The sequence below is a fragment of the Pygocentrus nattereri genome, chromosome 13 (genome assembly GCF_015220715.1).
Source record: "Pygocentrus nattereri isolate fPygNat1 chromosome 13, fPygNat1.pri, whole genome shotgun sequence".
Lineage (NCBI taxonomy): Eukaryota > Metazoa > Chordata > Actinopteri > Characiformes > Serrasalmidae > Pygocentrus > Pygocentrus nattereri.
Window position 1 is genome coordinate 27897816 of NC_051223.1, and position 7787 is coordinate 27905602.

Sequence of the window (7787 nt, forward strand, 5' to 3'; positions counted from 1 at the left end):
CAAAGGCAGACTGTTCTCCACTTAATTCCCTCTTTAAGCCTGAGTATCAGCTGCCGGCCCACTCACAGACCCTCAAACTACAGACAAGTTTAATTAAAACAGAACTGAGAAAGTGTCTGAAATTCAACCCTCCTCTTTCTTTATGTTAACATAGAATCAATAGCGTGTGTTTGACTTTGATATTCACTTAGTCTTGACTAGAAAGGGTTAGTGCTCTGAATTTCAGTCAGTAATACTCATGAGCAAGGTTATACAATGGTCTACTTCCTTAGATGGACTTCTGCAAATTATTGCACAGGCTAATCCTCCTTCTTTTCTGGTGTGCAACATACAGCAGTGGTCTGTGTTTGTATAAATAGCACTGCCTGATTAACAGCATGTGGTCAAAGAGGCGTCATATACAGTTATGTAAAAAAATGTTGTTGGTTGAGGTATAAAATGTAAAAAAAAAAAAAAAAGTAAAAAAGCAGACCATTTCATTTACCTGGCCTAGTCAAAGCCAGTCAGATGTGCCATTACTGTTTCAGGATCAGTCTATTCAATAAAAGAAAAACCAAAAACATAAATTAAAGACATTGTTATTTGAAAATCTTCATTGTTGCAGTACTGAAAACTGACCAGTGAGTGACCTCCGGATTGTGCTGGTAGGTCACCGGTATTGAGTTTTTTGCACAAGAGAGGGTACAATGTTTAATTTAATAGTATTACAGCTCTGAAGTGTTTGGTTTGAGTCACTGTGAAATTTATTCACATCCCCTGCTTTTCGGTTGCATGGGCTGGTCCTACATGGGTTTCACAGTAAAAACAGTACTATCAAAATTGGTATGCTGCCATCTAGTGATTTTATACAAGGGATTTAAAAAGAATGATCTTGTATGACAAATAATGGTATAGTGGTGTTCTTTTTAAAACATTTTATTTGAATATTTTTTCAAGTGTTACATGAAATTAAGGTTAGTTCTAGGTTTTAAACACCCATCTACCTGCATGCCTATAAAGAGATTTTATTCCAAGCAATTTAATATCATAACTGATGATCCAGTCATCATAAAATGTTCAAAGTGAAAAGCAGCTGCTCTGCTAAAGAAAGTAGAAAAACATTTTTTGGACAGCTATGAAATGCTCTAAGTATCCACATTTCCAAAAATGTTGGAACAGAAGCATGTTCACCATTATGTTACATCACATTTTCTTTTAATAACATAATACTCTTTTGGGAACTGAAGACACAAACTGATCCAATCTTGAAAGCAGAATGTTTGTCACTTTCCCATTATACAAGTTTACCATATAGGGCCTTCATTGCTTCATTGTGTTGTTTTGTGTTTCATAATGTACCACACGTTGTCAACAGGAGACCGACAGACCTGTCAGGGCCCACACACCACTGATTATACAGTGATGCTCTCAAGTTAACATGCATAATATGGCGTGGCATTGGTATATTCAAATAAGCATGGATGTCCCTGAAAAGACACAATCTAGAAGGCAGCATATCAGCATTGTCCAAAAAATATCTCCAAAATGGTAACAATTTTTTTTTGCTTTTAATGTTAGTTAATGTAGAGAAATTGAATTCTAATATTTTACTTCTACTGTTACATTTATCGTGATTTTTTTTTCCAAAATTTAAAGGGCACTGTTGAGCTCAAATTATAAAAACTATTGAAAAAAATTGAGATGCTTTTTTTTGACTGTGATGACATGTTGCTTCAAAATGTATATATGTCTTTCAATGTTAATGATACCTTCACAGGGCACTAATACACATGCCATACCATTTGAAGTTTATACTGGTCTGCATGAGCCTTTTCATCTTTTCCCTTGAGAGCACAACAGCCATGATTCCCATAAACAATCCAAAAGCTTGACAATACATGTTTCCACTGTACATCAGCACATTTTTGATTAGTTTGAGCCCAGAGAATTGAGTGGCATTTCAGGATGCTTGCCTGCCTGCCTGCCTATCTGTCAATCTATTAATTCATTTTGCTATTGCTCTGTGCTTCTATTTAATCTACTTTATTTTTTATTTATGTGAAATTCTTGTAAAAACAGAAAACAATTACTAATAAATACCATTTGATCTGTATTAAATAGAAAACTATATTTGATGTTTTGTTTTACTTACTTATTTGTTTATTGATTTTTTGTACCTATATGCTCATTCCAAATTTGATGTGTGCGACATGTTCCAAAAAAGCTAGAACAAGAGGATTCCTGTGTTACATTACCTTTCCTTTCAACAACAATAATAATTTAGGGACTAAAGACAGCAGTGAATGAAGTTTTGAAAGCAGATATTTATGCCATTCTCTAATTATATACACTATATTGCCAAAAGTATTCACTCACCCATTGAAATCTTTTAATTCAGGTGTTCCAATCACTTCCTTGGCCACAGGTGTATAAATCCAAGCACATAGGCATGCAGACTGCTTCTACAAACATTTGTGAAAGAATCGGTTGCTCTCAAGAGCTCAGTGCATTTCAGTGTGGTACTGTGATAGGATGCCACCTGTGCAAGTTGTGAAAGTCCAGTTGTGAAATTTCCTCGCTACTAAATATTCCACAGTCAGCTGTCAGTGGTATTATAACAAAGTGGAAGTGATTGGGAACGTCAGCAACTCAGCCACAAAGTGGTAGGCCACATAAATTGACAAAGCAGGATCAGTGGACGCTGAGACACATAGTGCACAGATGTCGCCAACTTTCTGCAGTCAATCGCTACAGATCTCTAAACTTCATGTGGCCTTCAGATTATCTCAAGAACAGGATAGAGAGCTTCATGGAATGGGTTTCCATGGCTGAGCAGCCTTACGTCACCAAGTGCAATGCAAAGCGTTGAATGCAGTGGTGTAAAGCATGCCGCCACTTGACTCTAGAGCGGTGGAGACGTGTTCCTTGGAGTTATGAATCATGCTTCTCCATCTGGCAATCTGATGGGTTATGGTGTGGGGTTGTTTTTCAGGAGTTGGGCTCGGCCGCTTAGTTCCAGTCAAAGGAACTCTTAATGTTTCAGCAGCCCAAAAGATTTTGGACAATTTTGTGCTCCCAATTTTGTGGGAACATTTTGGTGATGGGCCCTTCCTGTTCAAACATGATTGCGCACCAGTGCACAATGTAAGGTCCATAAAGACGTGGGTGAGTGAGTTTGGTGTGGAAGAACTTGACTGGCCTGCGCAGTCCTGACCTCAACACAACAGAGCGCCTTTGGGATGAATTAGATTGGAGATTATGAGCCAGGCCTTCTCGTCCAACATCAGTGTCTGACCTCACAAATGCGCTTCTGGAAGAATGGTCAAAAATTCCCATAAACACACTCTTAAACTTTGTGGAAAGCCTTCCCAGAAGAGTTGAAACTGTTATAGCTGCAAAGAGTGGGCCAACATCATATTAAACCCTATGGATTAAGAATGGGATGCTACTCAAGTTCATATGCATGTGAAGGCAGATGAGTAAATATGCTTGTAAATGTTGTGTATGTTTATAATACATTTTCAGCCATGCAACTATCATATTTTGCTAGTATAATGACACATTTTTAACAGGAAACATCTCTAAGCTGCAGGCAAGCCAGTAGCACCTGTATTCTCTGATTACGCAGTCATGCTGTCGTAACACATGCAGAATGTGGCTTGCCAGTGTCATGTTGACATAAGCATAGATGTCCCTGGAAAAGCAATCCTCTAGAAAGCAGCATTTGTTGTTCCAATATATATATATATATATATATATATATATATATATATATATATATATATATATATATATATATATATATATATATATAATTTTTTTTTTTTTGGTTGGAACATTACAGGCATGTATACGCTTATTCTGAAAACATTTTTGGAACCTTTTCAGAATTAATTATTTTAAAAAATTGTTGAATAAAAAAAAAAAACATTAAATGTCTCATCTTTGCTCTATTTTAATTTAAACAAAGGTCAAAGTTGGTTTACAAGTCACTGCTTTCTGTTTAGACTTGCATTTCACATACTGTCCCTACATTTTTGGAGCTGATGTTTGTCTATGACTAACAAAACCATAAACTTTTAGAGCCTTTTGTAATTTTGTTTTATAGTCTTTTTATGGGCATGTCTTTAGCTTCTTTCCTCATCACAGCTGGGAAATATTAGCTCTGCACTGGTACACTCTAAAAAGTGAGGTGTTATTGTAATCATTTTAAAAAATATATATTTTCATTTTATTTTGATAGTCTCATAGGTTCAGTTATTGACCTAGTCTACTTTGTGTGTTTGCAAAAGAGCTTTTGTCCAGTAATTTTAGTTTTAATCTTAGTTTACTCTAATGACCCAGGTAGAAACATAATACAGACCATTCTGCAGAAGATCCAATATAAAGCTGATTCAGCCTTTTCACTGTTATAAAAGCATTAAGGAAATCCCTCTAATACACGCAAACTCATTGTATTAATTACACTGTACCCACGGTCATTATAGTCAGATGATCATCCAAACCCATCCAAGAGCACTCATTAAGGAATATAATTTTTTGGATAGAAAATAAATAATTCAGCTTGTTGAAATATCCATGATTTGGCATGCCCTTAAATAAGCATGTGCTTTTTAAGAACTAATCGAAATCACAAGATTCTGGGATGGCATAGTTCAGATGTGTGCAGAGAATGGATGACATGCATGGATGCATAACAAGCATGCATAAAATGTATGGAGTCCTATAAGACTGAACATATGACTGTACTGATATCAAACGTCATTTGAGATACACTGTCCCAATATTTGGATCCCACAGAAAAAGTCTGAGAGAAAATAATGTGTTATTTAAAAGTGCTTTACATTGAGTCATGTTGGGTCAAGCCTGTACCTGTCCTGGAACTCCACACAAAACAAGCCCTGACTTCATGCAGCATGCGTTTGGAAGCCTTGTGAAGGCCAGACTGAAAGGAGATGAATTATTCTAGTCCCTGAAACTTTTGATATGGATACATCTACTAAAGAGTCAACTCTGAGCTGATGGAAGGAAAACATGACCTCAAGATCTCATGAGAGAAATTTACATCTGAATCTCTTTGAGACTCTATTTGATTCTAAGTGCCATTTTAATTCCAAGAGAGAAAAGAGCAGTGATAAAGAGTTCTGGAGAGTGCTATAGTGGATAGACAGTCATCAAAGGGACCCATGCATTTTTTCCCCTGAGGTCCACTAATAACCTTATGTTCCAAAAACTCATTCACTTTTATATTACCATTTTCCAAGCTTTATTTATCCCATATTGCTCTGAGGCAAATATCCTACAAAGCTAGTTCCACCACTGGACACAGACCAGGACAGTTAGCAACTGTATCCTTACTTGGGGGGAGGGGGGCATTCAAAAGTGAATTCAAAAAGGGATGTTGTTGCTGCTTAGATTTTCTATATGCACAGTTTGGACTGGGGAGTAAACAAAACACTTTTAAAACTCAAATTCTTATATTATATAACACTGAGGTAAATGTGCTTTTCCATTTAAAGGAATAATCTAGTATTTTTAATCTGTAGCAACTGATTGCCACAGACAATAACTCTTAAGCGTTGAAGTACTTGTACTGAGTTCTCAGCACCTGCCACTTGGCTTCTATGTAAATGTGAAGGTCCTGGTTTCGAATCCTGTGTGTTCTGTGGTGTTCTGTGTGCATGTTCTCCAAATGTCTACATGGGTTTCCTCCCACACTGTGATGGACTGGTGACCTGCCCAGGCTGTTCCCTGCCTTCTGACCATTGACTGCTTGGACAGGCTATATGTTTGTACATACAAAGGACTTTGAGTTCATGAAATCACGTCAAGAACACTGCTGTTTCGCAACACTCTGTATCTCCCATGCATGTTGAATTAGAGATCTGGGACTGCGATTTACATAATGTTCACTCACATCAAACCATAAAAGGGCTTTGTAATCCTGGAAGAAACCACTTCTAATAGGATGGAAATCTTTCATCATAAGATAAAGCTGATCAGTCAGATGGTATTGATATTGATTTGCAGTGACTTGTTTCCTCTAAAGGGACAAGTGACCCAACCTATGCCAACAAAATGCCCCCCACAGCATAAGAGATCAATTTATGGGTAAAATATTTGGGCCTGTATGCTACAATTGCTGTATGCTACACTTGGTGACAGATGACTGTATCACTCTTGTCCACGGCTCTGTAGACTATGGGATCCCTCACTGTGTAATTGTGGGTGGACTCTTGCTGACACAGTCTGATCACATCCCGCATTGACATTCTTGGTTATCTGAGGGGCAGTTGTTCTAATGTTTTTCCTTACATATCATACTTGAATGCATGGGCAACACAGTCACTGAATGTATACTTTCAACCAAAACTCCCAGCCCTTCATACTGATATCTTTCCCATAGAACTAAATTCAGATGTCACTGTACTCACTGTTCCTACAGAAACATTAATCACCTGAGCAGTCTTTATGACTGAAGATCCTGCTACCCTCTTTCAAAGTCAATTAGACGTTTTCCTCAGTTTGCTCAGCATTTTATACATTTTGCTGCACATAAAATGTTAATTGATTAGTTGTATCATGAACCATACAGCCCATAACTTGAAACTAAGCTGCAAAAACAGCCAGTTTTGAAAAAAAATGTTTCTGTTATGTCAAGAGAATCAATCCATTTATGTGTATCCACATATTCAGCCTTTAGCACCTTAGCTTCACCCACTCTTTTTGAAGGTCTAAGGAGTGTTTCATCTATTTGAATAATAATAATAGCTTTATATAAGTCTAAGCAATATATATATATATATATATATATATATATGCCATTTATTATTAAATGTTTTTGTGATTTTTGGAGGCAAATATAGGCCTAATCATAATAACTCTAAATAATTGTTAGTTACATTTTCTATCCTAATTTTTCTTTACTGTGGGATACTGTTTAAAAGAGTAGAGAAGAGTGAGGACACTGCTGCATGTTCTGTTCCAGAGCACGTGTCTTCTCATACGACCCTCCTTTCAAGCGTGAGGGAAAAGTCCCGTGCAGGAAACACATGTGCTACACTGAGCTGTGCAGGGAGAGAGAGCTGATCCTTTGATCCTGCTGAGCTTTTAATGTTCACCATGTTCTTGAGTTCTCACCTAGTAGACTACATCTGATTTCTCAGTATGTACCAATAATCAGCTTCCTTTTTTGTAATACAGCTCCTTCAGCTAAAAACTGGAACAGTGGTGGCCATGTGGTCAGAGAACTTTATCATGAAGTGGAAGTACATGGATCTGATTCCAGCTGATTGCCTCTTACTGCTGTAGATGTGCACTCAAGCAAGGTTCAGTATATTTGCTTTGGGCTGGAGCATCTAAATGGCAGGTGTTTTGAGTTAAATAGCAGGTTAAAATCTGGACAAACCTGATTGAATGTATGTTCTTTATTTTGATATATCTTTTAATCTTATGGATTATGAATTTTCAAGAAACAAGATACTACAGTAGTTTTAGGGTCTAATTGTGTACCTTTTTGCCAGTGGATAAGTACATATTTGAATACAATTTAGAAAATATAATTTCAATGGATTATGGTACAATTATGTTCCCTGACTGAAGGTAATGAGTTATACCCTTGAGGGTACCACCCCAGTGACAGTTTCATACCCTTTCTGAGATTGTGTATGTACAGAAAATTAACAGTAGCTGTGCATTAAAATGTGCATCAGTTTTTTTTCTCCGGCACAGATTTTTCACAGTGATTTTCTTACTCTAGCACCTCAACTAAACCTGATAATTAGCTGATGAGCTGAATCAAATGTGCA